Source organism: Mus musculus, chromosome 1 (genome assembly GCF_000001635.26).
Source record: "Mus musculus strain C57BL/6J chromosome 1, GRCm38.p6 C57BL/6J".
Lineage (NCBI taxonomy): Eukaryota > Metazoa > Chordata > Mammalia > Rodentia > Muridae > Mus > Mus musculus.
In genome coordinates, this window is record NC_000067.6 from 4,608,445 (window position 1) to 4,625,205 (window position 16,761).

Genomic DNA, 16,761 nt, shown 5'->3' on the forward strand with positions numbered 1-16,761 from the left:
ATTCACATTCATTGCACAAAGTGTTCAATCCAATCTGTCCATTAATAAAATGTGACCTGTAAGCTAAAAAAAAACAAAAACAAAAACAAAAAACAAAAACACAAAAACAAAAACAAAAAAACAAAAACACCAAAACCTTTTCTTTTTAGAGCTTTGGGCAGTGGTGTCTAATCACAGCAACATAATAAATCAAGGAGAGATGACTGCCAAGCCATTCAAGCAGCCTGCTACTGACCTGTTTGAATGTGATTAAAACAGAGAATTTGTTTTCTTACATTTAAAAGAAGATTTATCCAGACCCTTCAAGCTGCCGCAGAGGGCACAGTCACTGTCCTTGCTGTCTTGCTTTCCTGCTTTTGGTCATTGAGGATGAAGAGTTGATAATCACAGACTCTGTCAGCTTGTGACCTGGACTTTCTTTTGTCATTATGATCTGTTTTGTGTTGTCCCACTGAGTTAACAGGTTTGTGAAGTATTGTGGTGTCCCCGTCACCCCATTTCCCACTCCTGTTCTCATCTTAAACAGCTCATGCCTGAGTGGTCACTCTCAAAGGCAAGGTGAGCATTAACCAGAGTAGGCCACGTGGCAGCCACTGTGCTGAGCATCTGCTATTCATTATTCTCTCACAATGGTGTTTGGAGCCAGTTTCTATGATGCCCTCTGTCTTCATACTCCAGGAACTGCTTTGAAAGTTTGGGGAAGTGACCTGACCTTAGTCTACAGAACAAACCATTCTTGGAACCCAAGGAGATTCAAGACATACTGGTGAGGTGTAGTCCAAATTGTGGGAAAAGTTCTCCTCAGGAAGGATAAAGTTTGAGGGGCCTACCTCTCTCTGACTTTCCTTCCCTCCTTCCTCCTCCCTCTTCTTTCCTTCTGCCATTTTCTTACTTCAGTGTTGGGGACTGAATCCAGAGGGCAAGCAAGTACTCTTCCCAGAGAGTTGCCACACCCACTCCCTAAAGATACAATTTTCTTCAGAGACAATGGGGTTGGCTCTTAATTCTAATTTCAAAGCCTTTGATTTATTATCTTGTATTGGTTACATTGTTTCATATTTCTGATATAATGCAATAGCATAGAAAATATAGAGAGAAAGTATTAAAAAAGAATTGCATTTACTATCTTCTTTGTTCAATACTTCATTTGTTTTGATTACAAATAAATATATCTACTTAATATGTAATCTTGTATACAGTCTCCACTAACAAAACACACCATAGTTTAGCTGGGACCTGACAAACAAAAGACATAAATTAGCGGAAGGTCTCAATTGTTAAGAGCACTGACTGTGCTTCCAGAGGACTCAGGTTCAATTCCAACACCCACATGGTAACTCCAGCCCCACGGCCTGAAAGGACTCTAGGGACATGGTGCACAGACATACAGGCAGACAAAACATCCATACACACAAAAAAATACATAATTTTTTAAAGAAGTGAATTTAAAGTTCTGAAAATAAATTGATGGGAATAAGTTAAGAAACAAAGAACTACTACCATGTGAAAGAAAGAGAATGGCACTTTGTGAGTTATACTTTTTAAAAAGTGTTCACTAAGACATACATGGGCTGGACCTAGACCTCCCCGCACATATGTAACAGATGTGCAGCTTGGTTTCCATGTGGGTCTCAAACAACTGAAGCAGGAACTTTTTGTTTGGTTGGTTTTGTTTTTTTCGAGACAGGGTTTCTCTGTGTAGCCCTGGCTGCCCTGGAACTCACTCTCCATTCTGTAGACCAGGCTGGCCTCGAACTCAGAAATCTGCCTGCCTCTGCCTCCCAAGTGCTGGGATTAAAGGCATGCGCCACCACATCTGACAAGCAGGGACTACCTTAAAAGCTGTTGCCTGGTGGCGGCTCCGTGGGTCCTGCTGTGAGGTCCGAAGGCGCTTGCAGATGACGCCCAGGATGTAGAGCTGATGGTTCTGACAACAGCGCATCTGATGCTAAGTTGAGTGGGGTAGAGAGTAGGGGGCGGCAGTTGGGGTTACGGGGAGAAGGAGGTGGCAGCGAATCACTTATAAGTGGCGCCCAAGCAGAACCCGAAACCTAACTCCCAGGAGGGCGAGCGAGTGCTGTGGTTTCATGGGCCTCTTCTTTATGAAGCAAAGTGTGTAAAGGTTGCCAAAAAGGACAAACAAGTGAAGTATTTTATCCATTACAGTGGTAGGAATAAAAATTGGTATGAATGGGTGCCAGAAAGCAGAGTACTCAAATACGTGGACACCAATTTGCAGAAACAGAGAGAACTTCAAAAGGTCAATCAGGAAACAATATGCAGAGAGCAAGATAAGAGGGGCTGCTGCTCCAGGGAAGAAGACATCTGGTCTGCAACAGAAAAATGTCAAAGTGAAAACAAAAAAGAACAAGCAGAAAATACCTGAAAATGGAGATGGTGGGAGTACCAGTGAGACACCTCAGCCTCCTAGGAAGGAGAGAGCCCGGGTAGATCCTACCATTTCTACGAAAATGAAGAAACATTCATGAGCAGAGCTGAAATTAAAGTGAAGATTCCTGAAGAGCTGAAACCATGGCCTGCGGATGACTGGGGCTTGATCACCAGACAAAAGCAGCCTTTTATCTTCCAGCCAAGAAGAGTGAGGGTTCAGAGATGGTAAGGAGTACACTGTACATGAGGCTGTGGCAGGGATGAAGGAGTATTCAATGTAGTGTTGGGCACTCAGCTACTCTACAAAGTTGAGCGACCATAGTATGCTGAAATTCTCGCCGATCACCCAGATGCGCCCGTGTCCCAAGTATAAGGAGCACCACATTTGCTGAGGTTATTTGTGCGAATCGGAGTGATGTTGACCTATACACCTCTAAATGAGAAAAGCCTTGCTTTATTACTGAACTATCTACATGATTCCCTCAAGTACCCGGTGAAGAATTCTGCAACTTTGTTCAGTGCCAGTGATTATGAAGTGGCTCCTCCTGAGGACCATCGGAAAGCCGTGTGAGGGGTGTGCTCTCTTTCTCTCTCTCTCTCTCTCTCTCTCTCTCTCTCTCTCTCTCTCTCTCTCTCTCTCACTTGTGCTTGGATCTCGGTAAAGTTTGGTTCTTAGTCCTTCTCTTGTACAAATGATGTACTTCAAGACCGTTAGTGTATAACAGAGTTGTTTGTTTCCTCTTTGATTTTAAACACAGAAAATAAAAGGAGTAACTGCTCCTTTTTTCTTCCTTTTTTTTCATTTCAAAGTTTCTACCAGTGTATCAGTGATGGACAACAGAGAGACATGCTGCAGAGTGTTTGCCAGGTTGACAGAGCTGCTTTTGAATGCTGGTTGGTGGTTCTGTTCCTTTGACACTACTCCCTTTTATAATATGTGTTAATGTTCTATTGTAGTTGTAAGCCGCTCGCAGCCTACAAGAACTGGGTACTCCTGAAAGGCAGGCTGGGGCTGAAAAAGAGTCTTAGACTGCGAGAGAAGAATGAGGCCAAGACAAATTGCTCTGATCAAAGCCCAAGAGTTTACTAAGAGACTGTGCTTATAAAGGGGGAAGGCCCATCCCCCACCAATCCATTCTTGGTACCCGGAGCCAGCCCAAAGACACCTCACAATGTAGATTGTCTCAAATGTGTCTAAGCAGGCAGCAGGATCTCCGAGAAGAGCAGGGCAATTGACACATCAAAAGAAGCCAGCCAAGTCGGAAAGCTGCACCGCAGGTGGCCCTACCTCAGTGGTGACAAGGTCTGCACCAGCCCAGTTCAGGCTGGGGGAGGCTACACTCTATGACAACACGCTCTGATTCCTACTGCCAAAGGTTCACTTCAGTGAATATAACTGAACACTCATCCTTCTGTGCTTTTTTTTTAATGGTGCTTGAGGAGCCCATCCTTTGCAAGTCATCCATGTCATTCTTTGGCCATCTTATCTTTGCTCGATTGTTAAAGAATGGTGGCTTGTTTTCATGGGTTTTGTATTTGTGTCTAATGCACATTTTAATGTGATGGACGCAATGCATCATGTAGCTAAAGTTTTATGGAAAAGTCAATCTTGTAGGAGTTGTTTTTCAGATCTTCAATGAGTTTTTCTTTAAATTTCAATTTAAAAAAAAAAAAACCTGTTGCCTGTCTATGCGATATGTTCTTCTAGATGGGCTGCCTTGTCTGCCCTGGGTGGGAGAGGAAGTGCTTAGCCTCACCGTAAATTAATGTGGAGGGGGGCAGGGGAGTGTCCACCTGCTCAGAGGAGAAGGGGAGGGGAGGGAGAAAGGAATGCGGGAGGAGGTGACCCTGAGGAGGGCAGTGAGTAGGATGTAAAGTGAATAAGTAAAAAATAAAAAACAAATAAAAGAAAATATTCACCAAGGGATGGGACATAGCATGCTAAATCTCAGATACTTAGTACTTTGTACAAAATAAAACATTTAAAATTTTATGGCTATTTATTTATTTTTAGGTGGGGTGCAGATATGCCACAGCACATGTATGTTGGTATCAGAGGACACCTTTAATGAATGGTTTCTCTCATGTCACCATGTGGGCTCTAAGGATTGAATTTGGGACATTAGACTTGGAAAGTGATCTTACTGATCTTATGGACTGAGCCACCTCCCCAGGCCCAAGCTTGCGGATTTTACAAAGATTTAAATGACAATTTTCTAAGCTGTGTCCATTACCAGTACAGAAAAAGAAAGACACATGTTCTATTCTACATGCAAAAGAACCCAGCTCAGCCTGAACTGACAGCCCCTCATCCTCGGGAAGCAGGAGCTGGCCAGAGGTGAAGACCTCTGAGTCCTGTGTAGAGATAGTTTAGAAGTTCATTCCAAGAGGAATGGGTTACTTGGTAAATGGAGCAGGGAGTTAAGGAGGCTTAAGGGGATTATTATCTCTTAGGCATTTTAACTGGCACTATTAACTTTGTTTTAAAACAATGTGCTCCCAAGTAGCCAAAAAATAAATAAATAAATAAAATGTCAAAAGGAAGAACTGACATGCTGAAGTCCACCTCTAAACTGACATGCTAAAGCCCAGGCAGGCAGACTGCCCTCCCCAGTGGCTGGCAGCTTCTAGGCCACACATAAACAAATGTCTCCGACAGATGCTAGCACACACTAACAAAGCAGGGAAGTGGAGACCCCGGTTTATCCTAAAAGCCTACGTGCTACAGATAAAGCCACCCTTGAGAGGGGTGACGTGCACCAGCCTGCCATATAGAAATGCCCACTTCCTCCCATTTCTGAATCTATCTCCAAGCTGAGCCAGTGAAGAAACTGCAGGAAGGTCACAGGCCAGTCAACATAGCCATGTTAGTCCCATACTACAGAAGTCTGGCAGCTGTGCTCTTCTCCACTAAATCCAAACATTTTCTCAGTGTGTGCCTATTAAAATACAATTAGTCAGAGGTGCAGAAGATGCTGCTGGCCCAAGTTGACAAAGGGAAGCCTCAGTAAGTTTCTTGCCAGGAGACAACTGAATTCCCATGGCAGGATGCCTATCTACCTGCATCCTCGAGAAACTCTATCTATAGATTGTACCTTGCTAACCTTTCTATCCCAGCCAGCACTTGGCTCTCGAGAAGCGGTCAGCAAGTTTGTTGGTGGGAAATAAGCCCAGGAAGCCGAGAAATGAATCTCAGTGCCTCTAGGAGCAGAATAAACGGCTGCTTTTAGTACTTGATGTTCATTTTGTACTGTTAGTACCTTTGTCAAAGAGGCCTAGATCTTAACTCTTATCAGGACCCAGGTAACGCCTCTCCAGGAAAACAAGTTTGAACTGGCGATCAGCATGCTCAAGTCTTAACGAAGGTAAGCACCCCTCCTCACCCACTCTCCCACAGCCCTTCAGGAAGCCGCTACAGCAAGTCAAGCGCAACTGGCTTTCATTGGCTGTCTCCGGCTGTGTTCCTCCCCTTTCTCTGGGTTCTACCATGTTTCCAACTCTTTCCCAGCCTCTGCTGGTTTTTCTTTTTTCCCACTCTATCTTCCCTTTTCAGCTCCTCTTCGGCTGGTGAAACCATCCTGTACTGCTTCAGGACTCAGTGACATTAGACTTTCACTGCCTCCCAGCCCAGCCTTTGCTGGGCTTTCAAACTTCAGCAGCCTCTTCGCCCAGAAAAGCAGCAGACTGTGTTGATCTTACAAGAGATTTTTGCCTGACTTTTTCCTCTTTTTTTCTTTCTCTCTTTCTTTCCATACTGTCTCACTGTGTATCCCAGACTAGCCTCAATCTCTCATTTCCCTCTGCATTAATCTCCCAAATGCTGTGATTTTTTTAGGTGACTCTCGTAGTTTACATTAAAAATTTGAGTAAATATATTTTTAAATATTTCTCCCCCACCCAATAGAATATTTATGTTTTATTAACATAATGGGTTTCATCTTAGCACCCCTACACATTCATGTAATGAATTTTGGTAATACACACCCACTATTCTTTCTTCTCCTGTCCTGGGTTTGCTACATCCCCAGTATCCCCCACCTATTTTTATTTTGTGTCCTTTATTCACCCCTTAAATTCCACATGAAAGGAAAATAACTGGGATACTTTCTTCGTGAGACTGAGTTATTTCTCTAAGCTTGGTCATCTCCAGCCCCATTTTTTTTTTTCTTTGTCTGAACAGGAATCTACTGAACATTTTCTTGATGTGTTGATGACCAATGGGCTAATGTCATAGCATAGCATAACGTAGCTCTCCTGAGCAGTGCGACAGGAAGCAGCGGCATACAGGTACGCCTATGCCGAAGGTGAGTTTCCTTCTTTGTGACTGCTGAGTCTTGGGAAGTCTAGTGTTGCTTTTTGGAAGCTGTTCCACGCTGTGGCCCTATCAGTTTGCTGACTTTCCTCATAAAATTATTGTAAGACTAAAGAAAATGCTTGAGAGACAAATATTATATACAATTATATTTATCACCAGAAGTCCACTTTCCTCTACCTCTCCATTCATTACCTTAGTTGCTCAGTGCTCTCACACCCTCATACAAGTAGTGACACAAGTCTGAGAATGCAGAGTGAACTTTGCTAAGTGCAGATTGTGTGGCACCCTATTGTGAGTGCTTTACAGATAGTATCTTGGGTTCAATGAGGTGTGAGCAGCCTGGAGTGTGAGCAGCCTGGAGCAGCAAGGTTAATAGGAACCTACCACTTCTAATCCAGCAGGCTCCTTCTTGGCCCATTTGTCCCTGTAGGAGTGGTAAGGAGAAAGGATTAACTCCGTCAGTGCCAATCTCCACTTCTATGGAGAGCTGGCATTTGGCCTGCCTAATGCCACACTCTTCCCTGGGTGAATGTGGATATATCATTTGGTGCTGTCTCTCTTTATCCCTAAGAGCTTAGATCATAACCCACGACCGTATTTCTACTCAGTGCACATGAGCCCATTTCCCAAAAATTGAGCCCAATGTCCCAAAGGGCAGCAACTCATGCCTAGCAAGGTGATCTGTAAGCCAAATACCCAACCATCAGACAGAAATGCCCAGAACTGTCCTAGAAATAGTGCATGTGCAAAGAATACATGGGTGTGGGCTGCCGTTCTATTTCCCATTTATGAGCTGGGATGCTTTTGTGCCCCTGCTCCTGTCAGAACACAGTGAGAAGGAAAGCTATTTGGAGAAAAGAATGTGTTGTGGAATTATGACACCCCAGCCAGAGAATATTTTTCCTTCCTATCCCATGTCTTGTCCATGCCAAACCCCAGCCCCACAAGAAGAGGCCTCCGCTTTACACAGAACCATTTTGAATGAGGACAGACATAGACCCTGTAGTTAGGTTTTCACCCACAGAACTACAGCCCCTCGTTGGCGTGAGACTCTACGATGTCTCAATCAGAGCACAGACTAAGAGACCCTCTTTCTCTTTCCCTCCCTTTCTGTCCTTCTCCCCCGCCCCCTCTTCTGCCTCTACCCTCTTCTATAGGTCCCAGTAAACTCTCCTTTATACTAAGCGTGTTCTGCAGCTGGTTCCTCAGAGGGAATGCCTTGGCCTGGGCCCACCCACGTGCTCCCTTCCTCCACACCACCTTCAGCAGTTTATAAAACACAACACTGACATTCAAGAGGATTAAAAATCTGTAAAATCATTTTCATGAAGTTTATTCAAAACTATGACTTTAGAAATCTAAGATTATTTTTACATTCTAACATATACTTTGATTTCAGGCAACTTTTCAATGAGTGACATTTGGTTTTTGGAATTCTATAAAGAGGAGTCCGGAATAATAAGAAGTCCTATAAAGCCAAAACACAGTCCTCATGAGTACTTGATTTCTGCTACCTTCTAGAGGCATGCTGCTCCAAATGGCTGGGTGATTACATACCCACTCATGTATTTCCCCTCAATGTTTATCTTGGAAAGATGGCAAGTTATTTTGAAAGAAAGGAAGAAAAAACAGACTGCAGAGGAAACAGAATGGCCCTGCATCTCATAGGGCAATGGATTACTAAAATTACCCCAACTTCACGGAAGAGAACTGAATTCATTTGCACATTTTCTTAAGATTCATGTGAGTTACAGTAAGACCACACACTATAATATTGAGGAAAAATGAAGACCAGACATCAATAATCATCATCTTAAAATTGAGATATTTTCCCTAGAGCACAAAACTGGTCATGGTAAGAGTTACATTTTCCCTGAGCTTTAGCATCAAACAGTGTTGCTTTTACACTTTCCAGACAAATTCAGGGATAGATCTGATTATAGTGTGATAAATCATTGATTACAAAGATACAAAGATATAGAATAATTCTAAGTCAATTTTTAGGTTTTAGCTAATGTTCATGACTGGTGTTTATTTGCAACATTCAATTACTCAGTAAAAATTTACAAAATACTTCCTGTGCACTCCTAATGCAGAAGTGAGTGGCAGAGAAGCCAGGATGCTCTCAGTCCACCCATGAGGCTTCAGATGAGCCAGTGGATAAGTAGTGGCCTGGCAAGGATGAATGTGCTAAACTATCAACTCTCATACTATTCGTTGAGTGTATACTATTTCTGAAAATAATAGGTTTTTTTTCTTTCCCAAAATCAGAGAACTTTTAAACTGACTTACCTCTAGAGGAAAACCATGTCCTTCCTCAATAATGAAAATTTTCTACTGTACGACATCATTTTAATTGTGTCTTTGCAGGAAGGAACAAGCCCAGAGTGATGGGAGACTGTTGTAATCCGTGACCTCTTCTAAGATACCCGGAACTTTCCTTTGTTGTCCAGACCTTGTACGAACACTCTGCAAGTCAGGCACTTCTGGCTTACACCCAATTTAAACATGGCTCAATCTCATGATACGCCAAATCGTTATCAGACGACCCGTGCTCACACACAAACACAGCCACTATCAGCCATAGACAGGCCATAATCTGGCAAAATCTGTACAGAACAGAAATAAACACAATGCGTGGTGTGTATTAATAAACTCGGCTTCTGGCACATACTATCATCACAAAGCCCCTGGGAGGGAAAGTGTGGTGAGGCTCACTTTCCTTCTATGAGCCTTTTCTTGTATATAAACAAGGACAAAGATCAAGGAAAGAGGTGAATCCCTGGGAAAGCATATCTCATCAGTCTTAAAAATAGCTACTCACTCTTAAAAGGGGATAGTTTCCATAGTGTCATCTTCTTAGGAGTGACTGAAATATCCCTCTCTCTCTCTCCTGCCAACCAGCCTATTGACTGCACTGTGCTTGGGAGATAGGTGAATATAAGGTTTCTCAAGACCCAATTTGCAGCCTTGTTGCAGCCCCAAGACAAAATTTTTATTGATTCAAGACAATTTTTTAAAAAGCCATGAGAACAATTTTTCCATAATGCTAATTTTTAAGTATATATATTTAAGTATATATTTAAGCATATATATGATACAAACTGCAAAATACATGAAAGAATGCCGAGTCAAGAGCTAGTCTTTTCCCCACCCAGTTGGCAAGCATCCATTATTATTTTCTTAACATGCCCAGGAACAGCATCCTTTGAACATATATTCTACATAATTTTCTTCATTTTACCATTTTGTTTTTGTTTGGTTTTGCAGTGCTGAAACCCAGGACCACATTCTTATTAGATTAATGCTCTACCACATCTAAGAGCAAAATTCTTTTTGTCTTTTACAATTTTTAAACTATTATTGTCATGAGGATCTTTATCAATTGATGGAGATGTCTCCCTGCATTAGACTAAATATAGTCACACTGTCTTCATTGATCCATGTTTTTTTGATCCAGTGTTACTGTTAGTAAGTGGACTTTGGTCTAAAAATATCTTACTTAGCTAAATTAGGAATTGGTTGCCCTGTTTCTGTGAGTTGACAATAGATTCTATCCCCTCAATCCTTTCAACTCTCAGACATAGTTTGTTTGTTTGTTTTGAATTTTTCTAAAAATCTAAGAACTGATAGGTTAGAATAGTTGATTGTTCAGTAATCAAAACAGGACTTGTGAGCCATGGATTATATTAATTGAACCTCAACTGCCATTAATCTTCCCTTTAAAAAAAGTATCCTAACTTTACATCTAAAGAGGAACATACTCTCTCCTAGAAGTTGTTATTTCTATGCAAGAATAGATAGAACCTGCTATGTGTAGTCCATGTTATTTAAAGCAGGCCCATTAGACATCATCACAAACTCTGAATGAGCAATGAGAAAGGTTAGTAATTAGCTAGGCTTGGGAAGGGTTGTTTGTGTGTCTGTTTGAGACAAATTCTCAGTGTGTAGCCATGTAGGCCTGGAGACACCTTGACTATGGCAACTTTTATACAAGAAAACATTTAGTTGGGTTCTGCTTACAGTTTCAGAGGTTTAGACCCATTGTCGTCATGGTGGGGAGAATGCTGACACACAGGCAGACATGGTACTGGAGAAGTAGATGAGTATTCTACTTCTATATTCATTGGCAGCAGGAAGAGAGAGGGGTGGGTGGTCTGGCTTGGGATTTTGAAATCTCAAAGCCTATTCCCAGTGGCACACTTCCTCAAACAAGGCCATGGCTACTAGTTCCTGTCAAGTAGCACTATTTCCTGGTGACCAATCCATCATACAGATAAATCTATTGGGTTCATTCTTATTCAGATCACCACAACTCACTCCCTAGCTCCATAGCCTTGTAGCTATAGAATAAAGCAAAAATACATTCAGTCCAACTTCAAAAGTTACCATAGTCTATCATAGTCTCAACAGTGTTTAAAAGTCCAAAATTCAAAGTCTTGTCTGAGATTCAAGGCAATTTCTTAACTGTAACCCCCTGGAAAATCAAAATGAAAAAGCATATCAGATACTTCCAATATGTGATGGCACAGGATATACTTTACCATTCCAGAAGCAAGGAACGGGAGCATAGTAAGGAAATCCTGGACCAAAGCAAGACCGAAACCCAGCTGGGCAAACTCCAAATTCTGTATCTTCATGTCTGATATCAACGAGCTCTTCAGATCTCCACCTTCTTCCAGCTTTGCTGACTGTACCACCACCACCATCTCCATCCATCCATCCATCCATCCATCCATCCATCCATCCATCCATCTATCTATCTATCTATCTATCTATCTACCTATCTATCTATCTAATAATCTCTCTCTTTCTTGGGCTGTTTCTACTTCCTGTTAACAGCTCTCCTTGGCAGGTATCCCATGACTCTGGCATCTTCAACATCTTGGGGTCTCTAAGACAATCTAGGCTTCACCTTTACAACTTCACCAAAAGGCCATTCTAGGCCTCCATTTAGGGACACCCATGACACATGCCTGGTCTCAGCATCTTTTCTTAGCCATGGAAGGAGATTCCAACACCCTTTCTTTTATCCTTGACGCTAAAGTCAAAATCATGGGGCTGGTGTTATCAAGTTCTGTTGTTTTCTGGGGCTGGAAATTGGCCCATCTCATTTAAGTTATGTTGTCACCAGCTTCCTATTTTCTATGGAATCCTCTACTGTTTAAGCTTTTCTGTAATTCCCTTTTACAAGTTGGAAGCTTAGCTGGGTGGGTCTTGCCCAGAGGTCGCCACTCCCTTTATTCCATAAAGCATCAAGCCTTTCTTTAAACTTTTTGTCTCCTTGAGCACTGGAGATACATTCACTTCAGCTCTTCGTTTCATTTCCTGATGCATCTTTCTTCCTCAAACTGTACATTTTGTATTTTTCCTTGATCAGCTTCCTCCTTTTCATTATAGGTCTGTGTACGAGTGGCAACAAACACACACACACACACACACACACACACACACACACACACCACAGTCAATACTAGGCTGTCCAGAAATCTCCTCTGCTGATGTTGTTAACCCAAAAGTCTTCAATTTAGCCTCAGGCATACATTTTGGCACAAAAGAAGAAATCAGCCACATCCTTTACCACAATGCCACAAGAAAATGTCTCTAGGCCACTTACTAATAATCTCCTCCACTGAAACCTCTTAAGTTGGGCCACCATAATGTCATAATCTATGTTACTTTTGGCACCACTGTCTCACAGTCTACACCTTCTTACTAGTATGGTCCCATTAAGTTACCCTTAAAGAGTTAAACTGCTTCCCTATTCCAAAGTCCCAAAGTTTACATTCCACACACAAGGAGCACAGCCAAGCCTGTCTCCAGAATACCCAACTCCTTGGTACCAACTTCTGTTTTAGTTAGTATTCTATTTCTATGAAAACACAGCATAATCAGGGCAATTCTTATAAAATAAATCATTACATTGGAGCTTGCTTATAGTTTCAGAGTTTTAGTCCATTTTCATCATGGTGGGCAGCATGATAGCCCACAGGCAGACATTGTGCTGGAGAGGTAGCTGAGGGTTCTACATCTGCATCTGCAGACAGCAGAAAAGGAGAAATTCTGAGTCAGGTTTGGGCTTTTGATACTTCAAATCCCACCCCCAGTGATAACAAGGCCTCTAACAAGGCCATGCCTTCTAATCCTTTCAAATAGTATCCCTTCCTGGTAATCAACCATTCAACTCTATGAGCCTGTGGGAGCCACTTTTTTTCTTTTTTCTTTTTTCTTGGATATTTTATTTACATTTCAAATATTATCCCCTTTCCTGATTTCCTTCCCCCGCCCCCAAAAACCCTCCTATCCCAAACCTCTCCTCCTGCTTCTATGAGGGTGTGCCCCTGTGGGAGCCATTCTTATTCAAACCACTACACTACATGATCCAAAAATTCCCCTGCTGATTTTAGACTCTAAAGAATTGAAAGAAACACTCAAGTAGTTATATATCAGGGTTCATACAGCTCGATTCATGATAGTCAAAATGTGGGGGCTACTTATAAATAGATGAATGGATGAACAAAATGTGGCATGGATCCTAGAAAGGAATATCATTTAGAAAGGATGAAATTCTACAACATAAATAAAGCTCTAGGACATTGTGCCAAGTGGTCATTAAAAATAATGTATCTACTTTATATGTGTCACCTTTTTATGAGTCCACTTAAATGAGTTACCTAGAATTCATGGAACTAGGAGGTAACGTGATGGCTATTGGGGACTGAAGGAGAAGCCATGCAGAAGTGTTGTTTAATGGGAATGGAATTTCAGTTTGGAAGATTAAGACAAGGTCTAGATACGACTGGTGAAATTCATTAAACAGTGTGATGTACTTGATGTCTTGGAGATGTGTAAATAAAATAATTAAAATGGTGACTTTTATCTTATGTACGTTTGTACATGTCCCACAATAAAAGCCAATATTCCGAACTCTTACTATGGCCTATGAGGTCACTTGGGGTTTAGGACTTGCCTTTATCCCAGACTTTCCCTCCCCAATTTCCTCTCTGCCCCACTCATTCACACTACGACCTGCACACTAGGCTTTGTAACTTCATTAAGTCTATCTGCTACCCTGTTTTTAAAGGACCAGTAAGGGCCTAAGTCACCATTACATCAGGGCCTCAAGGCTTCCTTTTGTGATTGAAGTCATGGAAACTCAAAATGGTTGTGTGCCTCCAGTAAAGGGTTGCAAGTGTTCATCACTTGCTTAATTCATTCATCCTAAAAAGAGAGACTTTAATTTTTTTGCTGACTGTCTTTAGTAGTTTCCACAGGCAGAAGGAAAAAAAATCCTCTTCAACTTTCAGACTGAAAAATAAATACATTTCAAAAGGTTTTCTCCACCTCTGCCTTCCATCGTGGGAGTTGTTCTCCAAGGGGGAATTCCTCTGAAATAAAATTGGGAATGGTGCCAAGGCAGTTCATGTCTCCAATGCTAAGTCTTTTGACTCGAGAAGATGTAGCCCCGCCCACTCTTTAATCATATCTGAGGAAATTCCCCTGGCCTGGGTAAAAGATCATAATATCTTAAAGAAGCTGATGAGCTCATGAAAAGCAGTTGAGTTTAAAAAGCGAAGAAACTTCCAGAAACTCCTTGCGACTGTGTTTGCTGTTCATTAACCCCTTGAATTTTCCAGATGAGTACCATCCAATATTTAAAATTATTTTCAAATTTTCTTTTATTGACTACACTGCACAGCTAAGAGCTGCTTTTTCCTAACTCTTCCAGCTGCACATTTTTTCAGGAATACTACAACACTTAGGGAAGGAAGCTTTAAAATTGCCCCCTGATCTATAATAGATCTCAGGGTAAAAGTTATCTAATACCTACTCTCAAAATTTCCTAAGTAAAAGTGGTGATCTGAAAGAAAACCACCCTGTGAGTTAACACACTCACACTTACACAAGTACTAAAAGTCGGTTCATACAGCGTGTCTGACCACCTTCCACCTTTAAGGCAGGTGTGTGAAATACAGTGCAACTCACGTATAGAGAAGCTGTTTCCCCAAGCTCCTGAATACACTGCATTTCTGCGTCTGCTCTCTGACTCCTATTTACACACGGGCCTATTTTCTTGACTCATAAAACAGAAAAACTTCAGGAAACAAGGAGGGTTGAGAGGGGGTGGGCCTTCATCTGAATCTTGCTCTGTTCTTTAAGAACAAGTTTGGGAATAAAGGGGGTATCTGGACCATGACAGTTGTTTTAAATGCAGAAAACAAGAGATTGCCATTTATGGACAGTAAGTGTGTTCAAGTACAGTGTCGAGTTTTGTGTGGTGATAAGGCCAGAGCAGGAAGCCCGAGGGGCCAGGAAGGAAGTGCTCTCAAGCTTGGAGTGGCAGGGTTGAACTGTGAGCAGGGCAGGCTCAGGGCTGCAGCTAGACAGAAATGGCCCTATTTTTAAAAGATAAACAGCCTGGGTTACCCAGAATACTCACAGTGGCTGCTTCACATGCATCCAAATGAAACAAGGAACTCACTCTTTACTTTGCCTGGACACCTTCAGTCTCCCTAAACTTTTAGCTTCTGAAAACTAGATTATGACTTCTCCAGTGTCCACTGTTGGACTTGCTACCCTAGAGGACTTCAAGGTGTCTTGTTTCTGTCATCCAACCTTAAATGACTACCAGCATTGCCATGCCAAAAAAAAATTTACTATGAATTAATAGGATAAAATATTCTCACCTTATTAATAAGTTCATAGATATCTCCAAAATGGAATGAGTGGGTCAATATCTGGTGATCTTGGCAAGCTGCTGAGCACTCATATGCAAGTACAGGTTGTTATCAGTTGCTATGCTTAGCATCATGTGGGGCATAAGGCTCAGGATTTATTGGCTGCCCTGGCTGCCTTGAATACACAACACCAATTTTCATGTATGTTCTTTATATGAAGCATTATAAGCCAAGCATGATGGTGCATTCAGGAAGGAGAGATGGTAGAATCTCTATGAGGTTGAGGATAGCCTGGTCTACATATCGAGTTCCAGGATGGCCAGGACTACAAAGAGAGATGCTATCTCAAAAACAAGCAAACAAACAAAAAGCACTCTAGAAGCAAAGCAAAATACTAGTGCTTTATATGTACTTTGGTCAAGCCGTGATAAAAATATAGAATAGAACCATCAAGAAGAGTGGTGAGGTGTCTTAATCAAGTTCAGGAGGAGTGAGGACCAATAGAGACTTGAGGATAAGTGTACCCTGACCAAAGGAGTGGGAAGAAACACCAGAGGACAGATGTGTTTACAGCTATATGAGCAGGCTGCTCCAGGCACAGGACACAATAATCCCAACGTGTCCAAGGCACTTCGGCACTGCTGTGAATGACTGGCATCCCCTAGATTTTGACATGGAGCATCATTAAGGTTACAGATTCAGGAACATAGACCAACCCCTAGAAGCCCATGGTCTAATATATATACCATCTGCTATGCACAGCCTCTGTCCACCAGAGGCCAAACATCCAGTCACAGGAAAACTCAATAGCAGCACAGCATTGCTCAGAAAGACTGATTGATGTGATATATCTTTAATTTTTGTCAAAAAAAAAAACATTAAAGAGCCAGGTGTGGAAACACATGCCTTTAATACCAACCCTAGGCAGGCAGAGGCAGAGGCAGAGGCAGGAGAGTTTGTGGCTAGCCTGTTCTACAGAGACAGTTGGAGGACATCAAGAACTACACACAGAAACCTTGTTTCAAACAACAGCAGTACAATAATCAGAGGATGAACTAGCTCTGAAGAATCAAGATTTCAAAGCGGACAGACGTCTCAGGATCTTCATGAAAGAGGAATGACAAAAAAGCCAACCCCCACACCATTAGTAATTGGAGGAATGTAGCCTAAAGCCAACATAAAGACTCAGTTTTATTGTCAAGACTTTCGCTCATTTGTAATTGTTTCCTCGCTTGCTTATTTGAGACACCATCTTATTATGTAGCTCTGACTGTCCTGAAACTCATTATAGAACTCACAGAGATCTTCCTGCCTCTTTCTTCCCAGTGCTGGGATTAAGGTTATGTGCCATCACACCTAGCTCTCAAAACTTAAAAA

At 41.9% G+C, this 16,761-nt stretch overlaps 2 long non-coding RNA genes and 1 pseudogene across 7 annotated transcripts in view; 2 read left to right on the forward strand and 1 right to left on the reverse strand.

Moving 5' to 3' along the window:
• Window positions 1-559, reverse strand: part of Gm37323 — a 61,858-nt gene extending 61,299 nt beyond the window's left edge. For all 3 annotated transcript variants that reach the window (XR_003947656.1, XR_001778812.2, XR_001778806.2), the window contains exon 1: window positions 276-559. This is a non-coding gene — a long non-coding RNA (predicted gene, 37323). The remainder of the gene's footprint in view (window positions 1-275) is intronic.
• Gm29874 lies at window positions 461-9,361 on the forward strand. 4 transcript variants are annotated; one of them, XR_001778816.2, is made up of 5 exons: window positions 461-558; window positions 679-766; window positions 6,572-6,695; window positions 8,106-8,561; window positions 9,077-9,361. It is a non-coding gene; the product is annotated as a predicted gene, 29874 (long non-coding RNA). The 4 variants fall into 4 exon arrangements; XR_001778819.2 differs by lacking the exons at window positions 461-558; window positions 679-766 and adding an exon at window positions 4,485-5,756; XR_373196.3 differs by lacking the exons at window positions 461-558; window positions 679-766 and having other exon boundaries at window positions 4,485-6,695.
• Window positions 1,800-3,185, forward strand: Gm7369 (annotated as a pseudogene).
• Window positions 9,362-16,761: the final 7,400 nt, after the last annotated feature.